Source organism: Mixophyes fleayi, chromosome 4, assembly GCF_038048845.1.
Source record: "Mixophyes fleayi isolate aMixFle1 chromosome 4, aMixFle1.hap1, whole genome shotgun sequence".
In the NCBI taxonomy this organism is placed as follows: domain Eukaryota; kingdom Metazoa; phylum Chordata; class Amphibia; order Anura; family Limnodynastidae; genus Mixophyes; species Mixophyes fleayi.
Genome location: NC_134405.1, coordinates 166,718,451 through 166,743,009, shown reverse-complemented (window position 1 = coordinate 166,743,009; position 24,559 = coordinate 166,718,451). Strand labels below are relative to the sequence as shown.

The following is a 24,559-nucleotide window of genomic DNA, read 5'->3' as shown; positions in this document are numbered from 1 at the left end:
CGCGCTGTAGTCTGCTTACTGAGGAGATCTCGCGAGAGTTCATGAACTCTCGCGAGATCTCCTCAGTAAGGAGCTTACAGCGCGCCGGGACGGAGGACTGCACTGACAGGTAAGTGCTTGGGGGGGTCCTCGCGGGGGGCGGCGGACAGCTCACATTGGGGGCCTCGCGGGGAATGGAGGGCCCCTTAGCCCAGGGGCCTCCATTCCCTTAATCCGGCCCTGACCATGACTGGTGCAGCTAGAGAGTGACAGGTCTCACTGTTACAGGGAATTGCCCATCATCCGACCTGTCACTCTCTAGCTGCACCAGTTCTAAGAAGAAACAGAAATGTAAATGACAGAGGTAAGAGTCAAAATCATACATCATATACAAGATTTCCAAATTACCATCTGGATTAATTTCCATCGATTCCAGATTCTTGCCTTTGAATTCAGCCAGTCTATCACTCTCGAGAGCCATTAAACGTTTGCTAATGTTGGCAAGTTGGAGGGTACCTTCTAGGAGGCGGTAATACTGGCAATACACCCTGATGTGCCCAAGGAAGTCTACAATTGATCCAATTCTGTGTCGTTTTGGTTGAGGACCTTTGAAAGAATGGCAATATGTTTTCGAAGCTGCTTGGAAGACAACGCGTGGGAATTTTTAGCCCCACACTCTCGGATAAACAGGCGTATGCAATCAGAGCCTCTGAAATGTGACAAGGCAGCTGGTTTGACAAACACATAGATAATTTTGGGTAACTACTCCATATTCTTCACGCTTCTCTGCAAGAAGTTTTATAGTGCTTTGTATTCCTGGTATTTTGCCTGCTTTTCAATACATGTGAAGTGCCGGCAGAGCTTCTTCTCGAGCTTGGAAGGGCAAAATCTTTGGAAGTCTGAAGTATCTGTTTAAGAGAAGGTAGTCAACTGCATCTTGGAAACTTCTTTTTCAATTAAACAAGACCACCTGTGCCAGGCTGAATTTTGCAAGCAATGTCCAGTTGTTAAGCGTAGGCTCATGGATAAATTGCTTTGGTACGCTTGCTGTTTCTCATCGAGATATAAGTGCATCTTTTTCACATCTTCAGTGAAAAGTAAGAGCTGAGGCATATTCCACTTCGACTCCTTAAGAGTCTTAAAGGCAGCCGATGAGATCAACTTGTTCCATCTTGCCTCATAGATCTTCCTGAAATTGTGTACATTTTCAACGGCAGCAGTGCAGCCCTTCATAATTGCTCGGCACTCCACATTGCTAGATATGTTTTGCAAGTCATGCCCGGCCTTCAGTGCCAGCCTGGCCTTCAGTGTATCTGACTCCTCATTGTAGCTAGCTAGCAGCTTCACCGCGTCTACTACATGCAGAAAGTTTTCAGACAGTCCAAAGGAGTAGCTCTTCTGGCACGTAAGAGTAGCCTGCCAATTTCTCGAAGCTTCTGACGGATGTACTCGTGTTTGCGAACATCTGACCCTACCTGGTTGATGAGATGCTGCATCTGTATGATACATTGGTCATTTTTGACAGTGAATAAAATTCCATCTGGGGTCATGTTGCTCAAGGGCTTCCAAAAGCCACTTCTGGTGTGGTAGTGCAGGCTGAGCAAAGGCACACAGGGATTCCGTTTTTGCCAAGTTTGGGATTGTTGCCCCTTTTGGTTTTGCTTACATCTCTTCATGCGTCACCGCAGGTACTTTCTTGTAATTAAGCCCTGGCAGGATGCACAGTGCATGAAGCCTTCTGCAACCATCTCTTTGTCTGGAAGTTTGCATGAAATAAGAATGCGGTGTCCTGTCCTTGTAATCTCAGCGTTGTGTGCAAAGTTGCCTCTATTCCGAAGATGTGCTTGGAAAATTACATGGCCCATGCTACTTCAGACTTATTGCTGTGAACATGCTGGATATGCCGGGCTATTTTTGGGAAGGGCTTCTCACAGGACAGGCAGTACTGCTTTTTGGTATAAGGCCTGCTGTCATCGCTTTTTTTGGGAAAGTGTTTGGACGGACACTGCATCATCTGTTTGTCATACTTTGTCTCCACTGCTCTCCAGGCTATAGTCGGAGCCACTACTGGGCTATGTTATGACCTACTGTCCCTACTTTCCTTTTGGCAGGAGAAAGATGTGACTATCTCTTATTCTCTATTCTTATGTGTTAAGGGGTTGAAAAGCTGTAATCTCCTGAAATCCCAGATGTTATTACCAGGGTCAACTGCATTGACTAGCGTTGATGAGTTTTTTGGGTATCGCCTCTTTTTTTTTTTTTTTTTTGTCGCCACTATGACCCTGGTCCCCACAGTGTTTGTGTGTAAACACACACAAAACTGTTGCTTCATACATACTACTAGCAGGCTGCATATGTATATATTAAAGTTAGTGACTAGACACGTGGCATGGAAATAGCCAGAAAGCAACTGTACAATTATTTCCTTTTAATGAGAGCTGCTCGACATCTAATAAAGAGAAATACACTAATATTTGCAGCATATAAAAATGTGTATTTTGTTGGGGGGTTTTTTCTAGTTGGCAGGAAGAGATTGATGTGACAACCTTTATTTTTATTTTATTATTCTCATCCTTCTACTCATCCACTTGCAAATGAGCTGGTAGGAGTCTCAAATTCCTAAGATTTTTTTACTTGCCCATTGTGCACCTCATTTATTTGTAATATTTTTATCTGATGCTGCAGCAGAGGTAATAATTGTACAAGCTCAGCTGGTAATGCTTTCATTCCCGTCAAACTCTTAGCCTTTTGTACCTGAACAGAACTTCAAACCTTTTCTCCAAGTACCTTAGTCGAAATATAAAGTCCTTTCTGTTTTAGTTCTTTTCAAGGCGCTATTCACTAGTTTTAATTAATTTTGGCACACAATACATCAGTCTTTGAGTTGGACAACTAGTATTAATCATTTTTATGCTTTTTACATATTTAGTTGGTGTTACTATACTATATTAATATATTTTTTAGCCAAATTACCATCTCATTTTTTCAAATACCGATTTCTTTAAAATATAGTGAATAATAAATTAGTATAAAAAAAATTCCTCCTCAAAATGTGATGAGCATCCTTCATACATTTCGAAAAGATTAAGTGTTGCCACGGCATGTAAAGGAATACTAAAATTTCCAAAAACTTTACTAGTGATAGCAATTAAAAATGCAGAGTTTTTTATGTAAATTTTAAGTCATAGAAAATGAAAAACACAACTGGTATCCACAATGTATCCTCATTTTAATTACACAGTGCAGTAGTTCAGTTTCCATGTAAGTTATTAAGCAATTAACCTGTTTTTCATTTTACAACCATCTAGGAAAGAGGACAGTAAAGTTTTATGTTTTATCCTTGACTGTTCTTTGTTATTATACCATTTTGCCCATATTGTTATGCAGTTATTGTTCAATGTATCTGATATGTGTTTTTGTACAAACAAGCTTGCTAAAATTACAATTATAAATGCACAGGTGTTTCATTGAAGCATATACTATCCAAGATTTTCAAACCTTAAGAATTTGTAAATTAAGGATTCTGGTCATTTTTTCAAGTTGACCTTTGCCTATTAACCCTTTTCTTATTTGCTCATTAATATCAAGGCATTGAGACTTTCATAGTCTTGCAATAGTTGGAAGAGTAGCTAAAAAATAAAAATAAGGTGAATTGGCGTGAATTGTTTTGCTTAAACTAGACAACAGTATTTCATATATTCTTGACCAAAACTTATGGGGCATAGGACATGACCAAAATGTACGGAGAACTCCTTCCTACCCTTGTTCCCACAGGCTCTGAAGTATTTACATACTTTGCTAACCAGTTTGCTACCACTGAAACAATACTTTACATGATGACTGTTCTGCCAGGGAGTCAATCAAACACCATGTGGCATCTTATGCTGCATCCTCTAGAGGACACAATGGTCACTTCTCAATTCTTCTTGTATACAGCAAGCTTTTGCTGGAGAATAGTATTAAGCAAGCAGTATACCATAGAGATAATGTAATATTTTGTGTTACTCAGATTAACAGAAGACTTACTTGAACCAACTTGAGTTCCAATTAACTTTATTGCGACAAGCAGATGTCAACTTGCAGCAAACAGTTTAAGGCTTATACTGGTTGCTGCAAGGTGATATCTGCCTGTGACTGGATCAATATTAAATACATTTTGGTAAACATTTATTTAAAGCAAATAGCGCAGGGCACTTATTTATGTAATTGCATTTGCACTTTTTTTTATATCGTTTATATTGTGGGACAGGTAATCGTTATTTCTGAGACCAGGGAAGAAATTTGTCTCTTGTCTAACCTTGCTATAGGATATGCCTCTTTCTGATGTATATATCTGATACAATGAGCCTGTGTTTACCAAGCCTTTGGTGTATTGTGGTTTGGGGAAGTAGCTTGTTGTGGGTCCTTTTGTTGTTCTGTGGAAATGTGTATTCGGCGACTGGCTGAAGTATTCATGCCAGTCAGACCTTTTGACTTGCTAGTGTGTCTCCTGTCTCTGAAATAAGATCCAGGAAATTCACAGCAAGGTTTTTAAGAATTTAATAGCGAAGTATAAATATTAGTGGCTTTGCAATGTATGTAAATCAATGTTTTGGTAAACGGTGTTACATCCCGATTCTAAAAATAGCCTATGTCAGAACTATATAAAAGATGAGCTGTGTGAGCATGTAATCATTCTTCTGACTTCATCTGACCTGTTTACCTTGGTACCTTCAACTAGGTTGAGAGAAAATAAAACATCTTGCTTCAAAGACCTGTTTGGAAACATCTATAGCTGTATTCCTGTGATCTAAAGATTAGACCCAAATCTAATCCGTTCTCCGGCTGTGTCTGAGGTTTGGACCCAAGTGTTCCCAGTACCACCGCTTTGCCTGCTACCCATGCAACCTGGTTAGTGTGATAGGCCAGGGGGGATCCATTCACAGCAACCCGGATTCATAGTAAGAGGTCCGGAGTTACCAGTCCGGGTACACCAGCAACGAGGTACACTAGCAGCGTCAGTAACCCAGAAGGAACGTGGTTCTGAGTGCCATAGAAGGAGCTCAGTGGTGGCAGCATTATAAGCCCCTCCTACTGCGGCAAGAGGGCGCTTTTGGGATAACAAAAGGGAACGGTGGCAAAGTAAGCCCAGCCGGTTCCCAGCAACAACAGACAGGGTGGCATAGGCATTCCATCCTCTCACACTACCTGCCATGTTTTTAAAACAAGCATATGACTCTGCAATTCGTAATACAATAATATAAGCGTCTTACTCAAAATGGCTTCCAAACCTATATTATATAACAGACACGTCCTCAGCACAGAGGACTAGAATTTGTGTTCAAGGAAAAATAAATTGTCTGTACTGGCTAATGATACCTGGGCAGGGAGTTAATATAATGCTTAATATGCTGGTAGTGAAATATATTGAAGGGGCTGCATAAAGAGTTTGGACGCAAGGGAAGGGATAGTTTTCATTAGAGTAACATTTAATAGATGAAGTGGTCCATGGAATCCCACCCTGGAATCTGCTTAAGTCCCCATCTCTGGAGGAAGTGAAAGTTACCTGTGTTGCTTGCCTAGGTTAGGCATGGACACAAAAGGTTGTGTGAGTATTTTACTTATTCCCAGATACTGAGTGAGTATTTCATTAGGGCACTGATATGGTTGCAGGGTGGAGGAGTCCATAACCTAAGGTATCAGTGAGGTATACTATTTGGGAAGCGTGATAGTGCTTCATTTATTTGGGTGCCCCACACCACTCTTAAATCTGTGGATATAGATTGTTTTGGCTCATATTCATGAACTTGTACGGAAGAAAAGTAGAACTGAGGAGTCCTGGGTAAGGGATTTCTTTACACCATAAATAAATCCAGACAGGAAATGTTATATTTGCGATTATTACGTGAGAAGCTAAAAGTGTAGTCGAGAGCTTCAATTAAGATCGTGTCATGCATCGAACATGATGGATTCAAACTCCTTGTCAGTGTGCCTCTTTGAACTAAGTGATGTGGGATTGGGGGAATTTAGGTTTATATCTAGTTTACAATCTAGTACCATTATTATCCACAAACTGAGTGTACAGTAATGGCCAAAAGTTTTGAGAGTGACACAAAGATTATTTTTCACAAAGTCTGTTGCCTCAATTTGCATATACTCCAGAATGTCATGAAGAGTGATCAGATGAATTGCAATAATTTCAAAGTCCCTCTTTGCCATGACTATGAACTTTATGCCAAAAACAACATTTCCACTGCATTTCAGCCCTGTCACAAAAGAACCAGCTGACATCAGGTCCTTGATTATCTCATTAATACAGGTGAGAGTGTTGACGAGGACAATGCTGGAGATCACTCTGTCATGTTGATTGAGATAGAAAAACATACTGGAAGCTTTCAAAGGAGGGTGTTGCTTGAAATCATTGTTCTTCCTCTGTTAATCATGGTTATCTGCAAGGAAATACTTGCAGTCATCATTGCTTTGCACAAAAGGGGCTTCACAGGCAAGGATATTGCTGCTAGTAAGATTGTACTTAAATCAACCATTTATCGGATCATCAAGAACTTCAAGGAGAGCAGTTCAATAGTTGTGAAGAATGCTTCAGGGCACCCAAGAACGTCTAGCAAGCGCCAGCACCGTCTCCTAAAGTTGATTCAGCTGCAGGATCGGGGCACCACCAGTGCAGAGCTTGCTCAGGAATGGCAGCAGGCAGGTAGGTGTGAGTGCATCTGCACGTACAGTGAGGCGAAGACTTTTATAAGATGGCCTGGTTTAAACAGGCCAGCATAGAAGCCACTTCTCTCCAGGAAAAACATTGGGGACGGACTGATATTCTGTAAAAGGTACAGGGATTGGACTGATGAGTACTGGGGTAAAGTCATTTTCTCTGAATCCCCTTTCAGATTGTTTGGGACATGTGGAAAAATACTTGTCCGGAGAAGGAAAGGTGAGCGCTACCATCAGTCCTGTGTCATGCCAACAGTAAAGCATCATGAGACCATTCATATGTGAGGTTGCTTCTCAGCCAAAGGAGTGGGCTCACTCACAATTTTGCCTAAGAACACAGCCATGAATAAAGAATGATACCAAAACATCTTCCAAGAGCAACTTCTCCCAACCATCCAAGAACAGTTTGGTGATGAACAATGCCTTTTCCAGCATGATGGAGCACCTTGCCATAAGGCAAAAGTGGATCAATTTTAGGTCTATGGCCAGAAAACTCTCCAGACCTTAATCCCATTGAGAACTTGTGGTCAATCCTTAAGAGGTGGCTGGACAAACAAAAACTCACAAATTCTGAAAGACTCTAACCATTGGTTAGGCAACAATGGGTGGCCATCAGTCAGTATCTGGCCCAGAAGTTGATTGACAGCATGCCAGGGCGAATTGCAAAGGTCTTCAAAATGAAGGGTCAACACTGCAAATATTGACTCTTTGCATAAACTTAATGTAATTGTCAATAAAAAACCTTTGACACTTATGAAATGCTTGTAATTTAATTCAGTATACCATAGCAACATCTGATAAGAATTGAATGCAAACACAAAAACAGGTCACAACCCCTCTCAATCTCTCCTGAGCAAGTACTGAAAACCTGTGTGTAAATAGAATGCAGAAGTTATGGCTAGAATTAGTAGAGAATTATCCTGTATTCATACAATATCCGCCTGGACCGAATTGTAAAATGAATGTTTTGGTACGTTTGTAAGTTGAATTAAATACATGCACATGATGGGATATAAGGTTAAAGGACATGGTGCAGGGAAACAAGGTGTTAAATTGGAACCATTATAGAAGGGAGGTAATGTGTTTCCAGCATCATTTTTACTTCCTTGGAAAAGGAAAATAAGAAAAAAATATAAAAATGGGAGGTTGGAAAAAAGGTGAAATAGTATTGGGAGAAAAAAGTAAAAATTGGCCTACCTAATGTTGAGTTCTCCTCAAGTCAGCCAGCCTTTAGTCATGATGCATGCACCTTACTACTCAGAGAACCTTGTTTGTTGCTTTGGAAGTGCATTAGAAGAGTCTATTGTCACTGCCTACCACTAGGATGTCTTCTTGGAGTGCTTCTACATTCTACAATGTTCTAGTAAAAAGTGGTATATAAATTGATTAAGCATTCTCACATTTACATAGTGAAATTACCCATCCTCTGAAGTGCATTTTTAGTCCTATGGAGGCGTTCGAAGAGATGAAAGGCTCCAATTTTGGATATTGCCTCCAGATTGTTGTTACACAAAAGGGGTGGGTGGGATTCTTGATGGTTCCTAAAATCTGCATGAAGTGTGTTGAGGCCTTTGACGTTGATGGATTGAACTTTAAGCAATTCCCAATTGGGTGTCTTAATTGTATGGGGGACTAAATGGATGGCCATTGTGTTCTTAAAAGTGGATTAGTGTACCTCAGGCCCATTAAGAATCTCAGAAAAGATAAGGGTTGGGGAGGCAGTCAAGGGAAAAGGATGGGTGGGGTAGGTAAAATAAAAAACAATAAACATGCAAATAGACATTAAAAAAACAGACCTCTCCCGTGAGACATTGGTGTAAAAAAGGTAAACCACACTCAACTGATTGTTTTCCAGCTGGAAAAAAAATTATTGGTGGTGGAATTTACAACTAGACTTTCACACCATGTCCCCCTAGCAGAACAAGGGTAATTGTCATTGAGGATGTTGTTCCAAGATCTTATTTATGATTTTTTTCAATATATCTATTATGTGGGAGGATATATTCCTGGATACCCCATACCCTTAAGTTATTTATTAAGATCATCTAGGTGCCTCTGTGTGGTCCTTAGTATCAGACGCCGTCCCTGCACCTCCTCATCACGCAGGGACGAGCGTCTACTTCCGACCGGGCGCCCCGTTGCTAAGCAATGGGGACTCTTCTTCCGGCGACAAGGTGCGCATGCGCTCCCGTCGCCGTAGCAACGGGACGCGCTCTGGAGCTTCCTGTCGGCGGTCAGCGCCACTGACCGCCGAATCACTGCCCACCAATGAGGAGCAGCCACTTCATATATCTATCTGGCTCAGATACCATTAGGGTGCCAGAGCAACTAGTTATCTAGCCTCCAGCGTTCCTGTATTGTGTATATATATATATCCATATTACCTCCATTACTCTGCACGTCGTTCGCCGCGAAGTCCAAACTTCCTTGTGGGGGTCCCTGGTGAATACCGGCGGCGTGTTAGACTCCGCGCCTCCTTGTGTAGTTGTGCCAATACTTGCAGGTGTTGCTACCTCCTCCGTGACACTTAGTTTCTTGTCAGTCAGGATATAAATCTGGGAAATGAAAGCCTTTAAGACAGAAATCTCTTTTCTCAATTCAGCTTGGATTTTTGATTTAAGAACTTCAGGAACACCATACTGGCTCATGTGAGTTAGAATCTGAAACATTAGAGGCATATGAGGCACCCCAGGAGGCAGGTCTTCTGAGTGCAGAGGTGATGTAGGTACCATATTAGGAGCAGGAGCTTGAAATGGCTGCCTTCTTATGAGTGCAGAAATTGTCGTAAAACTCCAGGCTGATTTTAGAGGATTTCTTTGCTGCTGCAGCAGCAGCCACTGTCGCTTTCCTCTTTTTTTTTGCCTTAATATTATCTGCCTGGCACAGGATGGCATTGCGTCTTGCTGTCTTTGCATATGGGTTCAGCCTCCTCATGATTCTTAAGTTATTTAGTGGGTTCTTCTTGAGTTTTCTGCTCTTCACCTTTTTGAATGGTACATGCAGAACCTTCTGCATCTCTTAACTCTTCAAAATTCTGCTCAGATTTGTGTTTGTCATTTTGTGCATGGGGAGGTTATAATCTGCCTTCAGGTTAGCAGATTTATGTCATGTGCCATAGAGTTCACCTAGTCTGCGGAAGGCACATTCTGTCCAGATGCAGTCCCGACCAACATGACCAACTGGTGGATTTCTGAAGGCTTTAACTGTCATTGTCTTCATTGTAGATGACACATGATCCTTTGCACTTGATGCGACGACCGTTTTGCATCTTTTCCTTACCAGCACACATACACTGAGAAGCATAGACCTTCTTCATGTCTTTCCAAGCTTTCAGTTTCTTCAGCAACAGGACAGCCTCCTTCGTGTTTTTGTAGCATTCAACTCTTCAACCACCAAGGGAACCTCTGGGATCTCGTCAATACGGTGACCTTTAGACATGACAAAGGCAGGTATGGATGTAGCAGCCAATGCAGAGCAAACTGCACATCGCTCCTGGGTTATATTGACCCTACGATGCCAGCATCTCTAGGTCTTTGTTGGGGCAAACAAAGGCCCTCCATGACACATTTCCAAATGCACCAGAGCATTAAGTTGTACCCCCATAGACACAGGGAATATGGGTGACTGCCCTACCTTTTCCCCATGATTTGGCACTGGTCTGATGGCCATCAAGTTTGCACACTGCATATAGGTGCCTGCTGTTCTTGTGCAGGTTGATGTGAAAAAAGTTAACTATATCTGGGTGTGTAGGAGACTTGAACACAGCAGGAAGTGTCACATTTTTGCCTGAAGTTTCCCCGTTTTCGGAGTACATAGATATCAAGGGACGACCGCAGGCACCTGCCTGTTGCTTGATGACCACAGAAAGAAAAAGCCCCTGACTCCTTTTTATCTTTACTAATTCACCACCTTAGTGTCGACTGCTTATGCCCATTTTGTGCCACGTAATTGTGGAGTGCTCAGAGTAAGTTGCCATTCAAGCTACAAAAGTGATGTTAAGGACTACGTCCCTGCAAAATGCTGTAATTGAGGCTAGGGTGTGTGTGTATATATTTACACACACACACACTGTCTGTACTTTTCAACATCCTGCGTTTTTATCATTGATCAAGTTACTTGCACTTGTTTGAATACACATACACTTGATTAACACAGTAAAATGTTTTGTTCATTAAATACTATATCAATGTCTTGTGTGTGGACCATGACCAGCTCGATCATTAGCATGCAGAAGACCCACGGCCGGGTCGAAAAACATGAAAGCGTTTCTTATTCAAGTTCAACTTGCATAGAATTTTAGAGTTTTGTTTGGAATATTTTTCACCTGTCTACCACAATTAAATATATTGTAAGCCATATGTTCATAACATATTTTAACGCTTTAGTTATATTGCAAGACTATTTACATACTCTACAGAAGGTTCTGATTCATAATCAACTGTGCATTACCTTTACAAATTATCGTTTTAATAGGCTAAATCTTTTTTTTTTTTTTTTTAATTCTATGTTTTGTTTATTTGGAAATAAAAATACAATTGTTATAACAATAGGACAACGAGTCCAATATTCTAATTATAGACCAATATAGTACAGGGTCAAACATAGTAACAAGAAAAATGAAATTAACACAATTATTTTTAGGACCAGGAGGAATGGGTAGATTGGAAGTTAGTGGGATAGCAGGGAACAGGACTAGTAAGAAAGAAACAAAGAAAAGATGTCCTTGTTATCTTATTTTTGGAAGTTTTAGTTGGTAGCCAGTAATGTTGTACTGAGAAGGGGATACGTTGCTATGTGGTAGGGGGAAAGGATGTGTGTGAAGAGGGCCTGCACACTGTGCATGAGTCGAAGCACAACCTCAAGGAACAGAAAATGTGGATGCTGCTTTCTGCAAAGAGCAAGTAGGCCCACACTTGATGGAATACATAACCCCTATCATGAAGCTAGTAGGTGATTTCTTCCATGGCTGCTATGTGCCAGATTTGTTTTGTTGCAGTGAAGGAAGGGGGGAGAGAGTTCTTCCAATTTTAAGCTTACAAGCTCTTAGCAACAGTAAGGATATGCAATGCTAGTTTTTTTTTGTTTTTTTTAGCAAATTAAGATAATGAGGAGGGTAGCATAGAAAAAACACCAAAGGATCATGCTCTCTTGAATAAATTATTCACCAAATAATTTTTCAAGAGAGCATAGATTCTATTCCAGTAGGGGTTTATTATTGGACATAACCACCAAAACTGTGTATTAGGGTGCTACAACTCCACCAACAATCAGATGAGCAAGTCTCTCATGTTCTCCCAGGCCTCCTCATCTGGCAGAGGACGAAGGTCCCTCTTCCATTCTACTTCATTGTAGTTCCACTCAGGTAAGGCAGATTCAATCAGAATGCCATAAATTTGGAATACCATTCCTTTACATGTAGGATGCTGTCTGTAGATGTGCTCAAAGGGGGGTGAAAGAAGAGTATGACTCTTAGAAAGTGCAAAAAAATGCAGATATTCAAATGGATTTAATGTACAGGAAATGCTTCTGCTGGATATCAGCTAGGGGAAGCCATTCCCCTGTTTTTGAAAATCAAAGGGGAATTTAAGATGAGCTTTGAGACAACTAGTAGAGCTAGTTGCAGATGTCCCTAGTGGGAATGCTGGATTGTGCCAAATAGAAGTCTTTGGGGAAATAGAATAGGTAGTAAGGTTCAGTTTCAACGAGTAGGAATCCCAAAGTTTAGTTAAACATTTTAAAACTGGTAGTTTGTAAGACTGTAGTCTATACTTTCTGTGCATACCGCAAAGGAGAGTTAAAGTAGGTCAACTGTAGTGGCTTGACATTGAATCTGACCAAGATGATGTGTCTGTAGAAGCGTACGATGCAGCAACTTGGGAAGGTGTGACGCCAAATAATATAGTTTAATATCAGAAAATCCTCTTCCACCTCTAAATATGGGCTCTTTCAGGATATTAGCCGAATGTTCTGGAGGCCTTTTGTTCCAGATAAAACGATTAAAGGCACTCTGGACATTGTTTAACAGTGATGACTGCCATCGGGAGGATTTGGAAAAGATAGAGCCACTTCGGAGTAATATTCATTTTGACCGCTTACTTCTACCCAGCCTGCAGATGATGAGGTGGCTCCAACTAGTCAAAGTTTGCTTTTCTTAAGTTCATTGCCTTAATAATGTAATTTACTTCCCACATCTGAGAACTTAGGAATTTTCTTTTATTATATTTCATTTTATTATTATTTATACATTCCTTATTGTTGATTAATCATTGCTTTACAATTGCACAAGTTAAATACCAATATTTAAACCGCTTTTTAAGATGTACTTCACTTTCACAATTTAATTTTTACAGTTTTTTCTTTTTACTGGAGGTAAATAAAAATGTTAATGAATTACATATATATACTCAGGCCTGAGTGCTTGAAGTTATTTCGGCGGAGGACCTTACGTTGTTTGCCATTGCCAAATGTCTGCGCTTGCCTCAACGTAACTGGTGCCGATGGAGAGCTGCATACAAAGCTTTCATATATGTTACTTATCGCTATATGTAGGTGGTTATAGTTAATCAGTGCAACTTTTACATTGAACTGGTTTTACCTTTTTTTCTGTCCCATTGGCTACCTAGCCTCATTGTGCACAAAAATTTTAATAGCTACTCCAGGCCGTGAATTTTGCTCGTATTGGATCCTCAAACCCTTCTCCCCCAATCTCTTTTTAACTCTTCACTCTCTCCCTTTATTTACCCTTTCCTCTCGTGCTTTATATGTACATTTTATTGTAATACATTTAAAACAAAATCTGTATTTACCATATAAATGTACATTTCACTGGCCAAAGATATGCTAAGATATTGGGTGCAGAAAGAAATAGTTTTCCTTTTTTTTTTTCTTACACTTCCTTATGTTAGTTTTTATTCCTGATCTTGCATTATTTATTTTGCTTTGAATATTGTGGGGTTTTTTTGTTTTTGTTTTGTTAAAACGTTACACGATGTTCCTACAGCTAAATTAGAAATTCCTCCTTTCCAATAAAGAAGCAGATTGTTAGTGGATATGGAAGTTTAGCATGTATGAATAGCAAGTGAAAGATGTCTTGCTATGTGGAGAGCATGTAAAGCTAAGTCCCTGAAAAAACTGCTTTTGAAGATTGATTCATTTTTTTCCTATTCCACCTTTACATCCGTCATATCCTTGAACAGGATTTTAGTCTGTTTAGAACTATGTACTTAGCCAGGTTATGAGAGGGTCAGTGCATTAAGTAAAAAGGATTTTTATCTTCTGAGATATCTTTCTAGAAAAGGAGAATTTAAATAAACGAGTTTTGTTATATATGTCAAGTGTAGTGCCGTTTCACAGAGACCAGCTGGAAACACAGGCATAGTGCACAAGTGAAGGGGGATGGGGTAGCTACTAGCAGGCATTGTAGTTCAACATGTTCCAAAGCGCACTGCTCTCTAGTCCCCAGGCAGCAGATGGAGATGCCTCTTGTTGAGAGAATTGATTTTTCGATTGTATGACTCTACAACATCAACAGTGTTTCAAACTCAGCTAGACCAGCTGAACAGTAGCATTGCTTTGTAAATTATGTAGCATAGGTTATAGCTATATAGGTTTATTTAATGCAGAACAAATATACAGTACTATAAATATTTTACACTGCTAGTTTCATAACTGTCAACAGTTCCGAATTTCAACAATGTCTGATTTTTTTTTTTTAATGTGTCCTTTCTTAACATACAAAATTCATAGTACAATTTACTGTTTTGTATGCACTTGACTAATTCTGTTCTTACTCCTTAATATGTAGAAGTTTAAAGTTATTTGCAAGTAGATCCTTTTTTGATTTTTCCATTACTAAATCACAAATTGAGTTTTAAATACTGCATATGAAGATGCCAATGCCTTAGGGTCCAGTAAGGGGGAGGGGAAATCCATTAGATTCAGTCCCAGGGATTCCAATCACTATAACACACTACCTAGACTAGTGCTATGTTTTGAATGATGAAATTAACTGTTTCTGTAGGAGGGAAGGACAAGGACGGAAGCAGAATTATAGTTAATATAGTGCACAGGAAAAACATTTAGTTATTCCTGTTTGCTACCTAAATACAGTCCTATCTATTCTGTAGTAAAAACTCATTTTTACTTGGGTAACATTAAATGTATTTCTACTGTAACCATAGTATTGCAGAAATGTAAAAATAGTTCTGGCCACTGACATGCAAACCACCATTTAATAGAATGATAAGTATTTCTTCTTTTAGATATGCTTTTGCGAAGGCAAGAAGCACCTTTTGCAATGTATGGATTCTTTATGATGTTTTATTCAAATTACAGGCATTACCCACTCGTTTGTCACTTGGTGGTCACCTTATATTATATTACATTACATTATATTTTATAGATTGTATATTCTATATATCCTTATGTTATGTCTCTGTTTTGACCAGGTTGTAGAAACTATTCATGTGCTCCAATAAATATATTTCAGGCCCAATCCCCCCCCCCCCCCCCCCCCCCCACACACACACACACACACACACCCTTCCCCCTCCATTTCTGCTTCTGTTAACATATCAATGCATAAGGCTGGGTACCCACTACAGTAAATTTCCCCCCAGGCGATATTCTTAACAATTTTACCAACGACTGCAAGAAAAAAAAGTCCCATACAACAAGCTGATTCATGTGTACACACTATACAAGTTTTACGCGATTTACCTTCATATCTGTGCTCTTTATCTGTCAAAGTCATTGGCTATCTATACTGAATAATTATTTTTCCATTTGTGGTATCCATCACATGAGCCAAAAGACACATTGTTTTATAAATAAGTGACAAGCTATCACTAGCCCAGCAATAAACACCTAGAAATTAAGAACCAGTGCAAAACTTGCAAACAACATTTTAGGAAACTGGCACCACCTCCATGGGTGACACCTGCTACTGTCACCCAGCTTTCCATCTGGTGTCCCACTTCTCCATTCACAGCGTTGTCTTGCCTCTCTTCTCTCTGTGATCTTTGCCCCAATGCTTCCTGACAACACCTCTCCCTGCAGCCCTCTCTTGCTATCACCATATTCCCGTCCATGCTATTGTCACATGTTTACTTGTCACACAGGGACTCCAAACAGCACAGCACGAAAGGGGGCGTTTGCCAGGGCAATGAGGCGAAGTCAAGGTTGGAGAGCTCTGAGTGACAGCGGAGAGAGGTTTGGAAGCCTACTCCGTAGCTCACAATGAGTGTGTCCTAACTGGACCTACCAATAGGAGATGGACGGGATGGAAGAACTGACCAATTAGAAAGAAGGATGGTGCTTGTTGCCAATAGCTTAGTGACTGTTGCGAAAGGCCAATTGGGAGGGGAACTTGGTGTGATCACACCCCAATAGTGGCCGGGGATGAGTTCATTATCCTGAATGACGGTGTTCCCCACTCATGTCACCAGAAAACACAGCTGCATTTATCACATAGCCACGCACCCCTCCATGTGTCACTCTCTGTGACCCTCTGGACTACTTTTAGCCAGCTGTGACCATAAGAAATACATCTGTCACACTTTCCTGAGCTGTACCAGTTCCTTCCTGCCACCAGAAAGTGACCACAAGTCACAGACTTTCCAAGGATCAGAGTCACTCTTGTCCCATCATGTCATGGACTGTGATCTCCTGGTTATGTCAAGTAACCAATAAATTAAACCAGTCTACTTGCGGAAAGTCTGTTTCATGAATGTAGGTCAGCTATGGTAAGCACCACTAAAATGCGGACTCTAGTTGCTTCAGCACTGTAGATCCTGTCACCAAAATATACAGTATATTTTTCACTGACCGTCTCATATACAGCTTTATTGATAGCCAGCAGTCACTGCCTGCAGCGTGTATGCAAGACAGCCGTGAGTGCATACACACTGCAGAATTGGAACAGCATCGTTGAACGAGATTTTTTGTTCAGTTTAAAAATCTCTTTGGAATGATGATTGTTCATCGTTGCAGGGTACACACTACTGTGATATTGGGCCAACCAGTCGTTAATCGGCTGATAATACTGTAGTGTGTTCCCAGCCTTATGATTCAAACAAAGCGGAATAAATAAATCTGTCTGTTTCGCACAATACATGTTTCATATTGTCCCTCTCCCAATTTATTATATATATTTATTGTCACGATAGCAACACTGGAAAAACAACTGGCTTTTATTGGCGCAGCTAAAAACGGAGGCACGGAGTCTAATGCACCTCTGGTGTTCAACAGGGACCCCTGCATGGAGGTATGGACTTTGTTGCGGGAGGTGCGCAGGGCTCATTTCTCCAAGTTGATTATCAGCGCAATGGTGGAACAATCCAGGTCAAGCAAAACAGTAGCACAGTACACAAGGATGATCAGAAAGACGAATCAGGAAGGAGCCATAAGGTAAAAGCCAAACAGGCTGTGCAGTACCAAGTCAGTATCCAGACGAGAAGTCCAAAGAACAAGTCAGAAGTCAGGAGCTAAATATAGGTAACAGGTAAAAACATAACAGGAGGGCTGGACCGAACCGATATTCTGGCACCCTAATGGTGCTAGAGTGTTCCTTATATGAAAGGAAGTGATCCCTGATTGGGGAACGCAGATTCGGAATTGCCTGGCAAAAGTACGCGATCGCCATTGCGCATGTGTGCTCATCGGGCTGACCAGAAAGAGGAAGAGGGTCCCGTTGTCCAGCATTGGGATGCGAACATTGAGGGAAGACAGGAGGCCATCCACTGCATCTAGGGGAAGTGTGGGGATGACGCCTGACATTTGTCTTTTTTTATTTTATTTGTTTTTACATCCTATGTTCTCTCATATCTTAGCAATGGTATGTGTGCTCCTTTTTTTTTTTTTATTAACCAACTTTCTGAAGTGAATTGCTTGTTTGACTGACAGTCTTGAAACAGTGGTAATTAAAGACTTATGCCAAGGAGGTAGGGCTGGCTATTCAGTAATATTTGAAGTTTAGTATTTCAAAGGAACAAATATCGTTGACCATATGAGAGGCCATTAAAGCTCCAATCCATTCATTTGTTTACCAGCATTGAAAAGAGAAACTAGGGAGAAAAGCTCAGTGTTAAAGTCCAAAAACAAATCAATTACTGTTAAACACAAACTTAAGCCTTACAGATAACACTGGTTAACAACATTTTTCCTACTTTTTGTCACAAGTGTGAATTTAATAGTATTTTCTGTGCTGAATTCAAACATTGTTTTTGAATGTCTGTCACATAAGGATTTTGAGTGACACCCAATTAAAGTTTACAATATTACGTTTTTTAACAGTACATACATAGTAAACGATTAGCTCACTTAAAATGCAGAAGTATTACATTTTCTGCTGTGTTTTACTTTAGGAGCATCCCTTTTAAGGGTCCATCAATAGTCAGCAAGCATACTTGGGGGTAAATTTATTAAACTGCGGGTTTGAAAAAGTTGAGAAGTTGCCTATAGCAACCAATCAGATTCTAGCTGTCATTTTGTAGCAGTGGCGGATCCAGGGGGGGGGGCGATCGGGGATTTCGCACATTATCAGCGGGACAGCACATTATCACTGCCGAACGGACCTGCACATACTGTGCAGCCGCCAGCAGTCTTAGAAGTGAGAAAGGGGGCGAGGCTTAAATCCCCCCCTACATCGCCCGGGGTAGAAAAAATTTCTAGATCCGCCCCTGTTTTGTAGACTACTAAACAAATGACAACATGAATCTGATTGGTTGCTATAGGCAACATTTCCTTTTTTTTTCAAACCCGCAGTTTAGTAAATATACTCCTTGTACTCCATTTGTCCTGATACTGCTTTTCCAGCAATATCCTGGGGGAACTGTTCGCCATGTTCATCGCTGACTGGTCCAAGATTTGCTGGGAAGAAATCCAGGTGCGAGTCCAAGAAATGAATTTTCACAGACATGTTACATCCCATGGTCTTGTAAGATTTTAAAAGATTATTCACTATTTCTTCGTAGTTGTCTGACTTATGTTACTCTTAGAAGTTCCAGCAAATAGTCTTGAAAGAGCTTGCAGCTTTTACAGCCTGATTCAACAGACCATCAAAGCTCTCATCTTGAATCTGTTCTATTATTTGAGGTCCTACAGATTCTCTCTTTGATCTTTGCGTCACTGATCCTCTAGAATTTCTTCTTAAGTATGTAAATCCAAGTCCAGAAATGGTGACTTAGAGGTTCATGTTGCCCGTAGCAACCAATCAGCATCTCGCTTTCATTTTATAGAATATATTTTGATAAGTGCTTCCTCAAAGCTGATTGGTTGCTAGGGGCAATTTTTCCACTCTTTTCGCTGCTTATTACATGAACCCCTTAGTAAGAAAGGTTTACTTGCTTAGTTATGACTCATCATGTCCAAAGTGCATTATCTACTGACTTAACTGTTTTATTCTGTAACCTTCTTAAGTTATACTAATCTTCCCAGAACAGTATAATTAAAGAAAACAATGGAATTTTACTGAAAAGGAAAAGAACCTTCCTAAACGCTAATAAATGGGTTGTATATCGGAATGTATATTCTTAAAGATGGCGTAGCTTTACAACTATGGATGATAGAAAGATTCTAAGACCAGTTTTGAAGTCAGCATGGAAAATACATATATATTACCACCTGAGGTGCCCTGTGACAAAATCTTTGTTTATAAGTGTAATTAGTGTCTAAGGTGGCAACTCAATGTCCTCCTTATAAGAGCTGCAAACACTTAAAAGGCTTCAGCAAGCGTTCTTTAACAAGGGCAATAAGATGGACCAAGTTAAAAGCCAAGATTCTGCATAACCACTTTGCTGCTATCAAACTAAACTTGGCTAGATGGTCTGCGACCCTTTCAAAATTGCTAATGAATTCCAGTATTTTTTCTTATCGCTCTATGATATGCTGATTCAGTTGCCCAACTCTCAAAACCTGACTTTGTCAACTGACGAATATTAACATTCTTGCTCTCTACCTAACTATACCTCCACTATACCTCACTTACCGCAATAGAGATTTTACTGTTTAGGAAAACCTCCAGTCGATAAAAATCCTGATACTAGCCTTGGTCCCTGATATCTAGCATTACTAAATACAATCCAGCATATCCAAACAGAAAATAAATTCCTGATGTAATTATGGCTTTGAATGCTGAGGATGAGTTTGATGGAGTTGGTTGTATCTTCAGCTGATGGACCTTAATCCATTTAAGATTTGACTTAAAGTTAAAATTAACCATTAAGGAGTTTAAGTGTCAACATTCCCAAATCAAATATTTTGGTATATGCTTGACTAAACTATACAAGTAACTCTATGCAGCAAACTTCCATTCTTTCTATGACAACATCAAAACAATTGGACATGTGGAACCTACTGTTTATTTCCTGGCAGAAGTAGTATAGTGATAATTAAATTGACCCACCCCCCCCCCCCCCCCCAAAAAAAAAATCTTTCCCTCTGTTTAGAAAATCATCTTTACATTTATATGCAAATAATCACTGTCAAAGTTAGTTTTGGATGAAGCCAATATATTAGTACGTAATATATAAATACATTTCTTTTGTCTTGTTTTATTTTATGTGGTATTTATTTGTTCTGTTCGTATGAGCTCAGGGAAAAGGAATGTGAGTGGCAGTGGAAGATTTCATTAGAAGAACAGATGTTCCTAATCAGTAGTGGACAAAGACACTCTGGGGGGTATATTTACTAAACGGCGGGTTTGAAAAAGTAGAGATGTTGCCTATGGCAACCAATCCTATTCTAGCTATCAATTATTTTGTGCATTCTACAAAATGAAAGCTAGAATCTGATTGGTTGCTATAGGCAACATCTCCACTTCTTCAAACCCGCAATTTAGTAAATCTAGCCCTAAGTTTCTTAAACTCCAGGATGGACTTGAGAAAGCAAAGGGACCCAAAAACGCTATGTATTTTCTCAGCCAATTGTAGTATGTCACTTGAATTGTAACACAGCCTACTGTTCAAACGAAACAGTTCTTTTTATAACCACTGAAGAGGCAGAATTTCAGGATTGAAATTTGAAGTGATATTATCACAGCACAAGCTTGTGTTTTGTAAATAAATAATTGTATTTTTTTCTTAAAAGTTTGTTTGCTGTAGAAATTTAATTTTTACTTTAACAGTCACAATTCCCACTTCTTTCTGACTTCCTAGAACACTTACACCTGTAGTTATGAAATTCCTTCCCACCGATTTTCTGACCTCACCTTACCAGACAGCTTTCCTGATGTTCCCACTCTGCAAGCAAGGCTCCACCCTACAATCCAACCCTTCCATCAGTTTTTATAACTTCAGCTTTATCTTTCCAGATAACTGCAGTGCACGACAAGGGCTCTCTCCATGCTCTAGGCTCTCTGTTTGTTCCGCTTTATGAGTGGGGGTGTACCTTAACCATGATGATTGGGTTCTTATATATCAGAACTTGCTGAAAAGTTTGATATGCTTGAGGGTCAAGGAAAATATATATAAGCTATGCTATAGATGCAACCTAAATCCCTCCAGGATTCGCACCTTTGCTCCTGTCGCCTCCGATTTGTGTTGGCACCAAGTCCACATTTGTACATGTGTGGTGGTGATCAGGGCCATCTTTTCCATTGTGCCCGGGGGCCCCACGGGCAAGGGGGCCCCATAGGCAGGACACTTAATTAGAATAAATAATCCTGCAAAAGAAAAAGCCTGCAAAAAAAACCTTCAAGGGTCACTGAGCAAGTACATCTATCTATCTCTATCTCTATATACCTATATCTATATCTGTATTTCTATACATCTATATCTATATATATATATATATATATATATATATAATGTAGGGGCCCCGGTGCACTGCTTTGCCCGGCGGCCCATAATGTTGTTAAGATGGCCCTGGTGGTGATGCTGTACTATGTTTGAAAAACTGTGGTCTGATGTAAGAAACCACTTCCTCTCTATTATTATTATTATCCTTTATTTGTTAGGCTCCACAAGAGTTCCGCAGCGCCGTACAATGCACAGACAATAGACAGTACAGGGTAAAACATTATTGAGCAGTAAACAAAAATACCAACAGTTCAGAAGCTCCAAGCAGGCTAATGCAGACAGGACGGAGCCGAAGAGTAGGTAAGGACACAGGAGGGAAGAGGGCCCTGCTCAAATGAGCTTACATCCTAAGGGAGGGTGAACAAAACTCAGGTACAAGAGGGGCCAGTTGATGAAGTCGATAGCCTGGGTGGCATTTAACAAGACTGTTGGGGTATCGGGGTGCATCAATACTTCTTTCAATCACCTCCAAAGTCAGTCAGATCTTCCTTTATTCGACTGGTGAACAGAAAAACACCCAACACATGTATGGTATGATATAATGCTGAGTAATTCTGATTCTGTTCCAACCAGAGCTTACTTCAGAGTCTTTATTTATACAGTAGAATATTAGGGGTATAGTAGTTTAATAACCAATTACAGTAAATTATTGAAAACAACAACAAGCTAATTAAGCGTACTCTGCATCTTTCTTATTTATGTTTTTATCTTCTCAGGCATTCTGCCACCAGTATTGTTGTTACTTTACATAGAACGTTACGTTCAGCTGTGCGTCCTTTGGATTGTTCATGTTCTCCAAGAACATCTTGTTGTAACATTGTTTCAAGGCTTCAATCTTTTTCTCTTCTCATTCTAAGTAAAATATCTGATTTCTTTTAAAGCTATAACATATTATTTTCTAAAACTTAGCTTGTGATAGATATTAAATCAATAATCATGCAATTTTACCCTTACAAGTCCTCATAGTGGAACCTCCATACAGATCAAGCAAGATAACAGCACTCAAAGGTCTTGTAGTTAGTAGAAATAGTATCCACAAGAGGTATTAATAGACTGAGACTATTGATATGAAATACCTTTATCAAGAAGAATAATATGTAACTTAATAAAGATATTTCTTAATAGTGACATGTTGATTTATTAATAATCCTTGTGGATACTATTCCTACTAACTGCAGGGCGTGTGTGTGATATGCTTGATTGACACCTATCTATCGTCATTTAAAGATAGTTTATTTCCAGTTTTGTGTTACAGAACAGACAGAACCCTGGGGAAATGGTTGCACTCACAAATCTTTATTGTTCACCACTTTAAATTGGCCACCCAGATAGGTGTGAGGGGGAACACCATTAGAAAACTGCAATTTCTATATTGCTCTGCACATAACAGAACCCAGCTTTTGGCCTTGACTGTGGGGTGAATAATGAATTCCCATCAACAATGACTGCATGAAAAAGTCCCTGGATCTCTGGTGAAAGGAGCTGTGGGTAGGGTGGTATTTTTCACCCATACGGGAATGCAGTTTTAATGTTATCCTGATATCCCTGCTTCGGCTGCTTAAAGAATAATTATGCATCTAGACTCATAACAATAGTATGGCATTTCTCTTGTTGTGTTGTGTGTATATATAAATAAGTACAACAACTTTTTTTTTTAACTTGCCAATGTGACACATTAAAACTAACTTTGCACATAATTTCCATTATCACATTGCATCTAACCACTGGACATTGTCCATGAAATGTTTTTTAGCCTGTGGTTTTCTTCTACGCCTACCAATGCAATGGAATGATTTACATTTCATTATTCACAGAAAAAGGAATGTTAGATTTAATATGATTGTACATTCCAGTAATTTTAGAAATACCATAATCCTTCTCATGGAAACAGTGTGATCTGACCAGACAATTTCTGCACAATCGTGTTGTCAGGGTGAATTATATAGTAAATGTCATTGACCCAAATAAAATATTAAAGTGATGAATAGAAAGGTTCTTGACTTCCCCTAGATAAAAGATTTTTTAAAAAAACATTTGGTCAGTGAGCCCAGGTAGGTTAAGCTGAGACTGTCTTTCAGAAAACTCATTTAACATATGGAGATCACAGCCATGCATTGCTTTTGATCCTCTATGCCATTTCTTATTTAGAGGAGACTGTCTAATAGTGCAGGATAAAAACAAAGTAACCACTAGGTGTACTGTGTAAATTAGGGAAAGCTATGTGCTAGAGGACAAATAGATCAAAATAGGGATGTTTCAGCGCTGTGGTAGTAGTCACATAGGTCAAAATAACAATCCTCACTCTTAATACAACAATACAAGTGATAAAAAAATAAAAAAAATACTTAAATTTGGAGATGTGAAGATCTTTTCATTCAGAATTTTCCTCCAATATATGATGACATGGCAAAAAAAATACAAAAACACAACATAGTGTAATACAGTCACAAAAACTGAAGTTATGTAGTAAATATGTGGAAAGACTTCAATCCTTTCTTCTTATGTGAATCCACTCACCAGATAAAAGATATAAGTGCGCCTTAATTAATTAAAAGTAGATATCAAATGGTGTCTTCACCCAATCTCTTATGTGAGTGCACTTACAAGATGGAGGGAAATAACAGGCCTGGGTTCAAATTTCTTTAGGGACCTCCCATATGGATAATTAGGATTCTCTCTCAGATAAGCATGTTCCGTGAGGTATATAAAAGGCAAAAAAACGGATCTAGCGTGATACCGTTTGTACTAAAGATATTTATTACATTGATACATATAAAAATTAAAAAACATTAGATAAAAACTGGACCATAAGATCATGAGGGTCCCTACCAGATGTAGGTGGACAAACAACTTGTAATCAGTGTCCCCGGGGCCCACTTCACTGGTTGTTAGTTGGTAAAGATGGGGTCCTCATGTATTCCAGATCCAGTAGCCCTAATACCAACACGTTTCAACCTCTCAAATTAGGTCTTTCTCAAGGATTGCCATCATATATTGGAGGAAAATTCTGAATGAAAAGATCTTCACATCTCCAAAATTAAGTATTTTTAAAAAAATTTATCACTTGTGTTGTTGTATTA

General features: G+C 39.6%; 1 protein-coding gene and 1 pseudogene across 1 annotated transcript in view; one reads left to right on the top strand and one right to left on the bottom strand.

Moving 5' to 3' along the window:
* COG5 (component of oligomeric golgi complex 5) overlaps positions 1 to 24,559 on the top strand; it is a 295,484-nt gene that overhangs the window by 140,513 nt on the left and 130,412 nt on the right. The gene's annotated exons all lie outside the window — the stretch shown is intronic.
* On the bottom strand, positions 9,418 to 10,502 carry LOC142149568 (large ribosomal subunit protein uL4B-like; annotated as a pseudogene).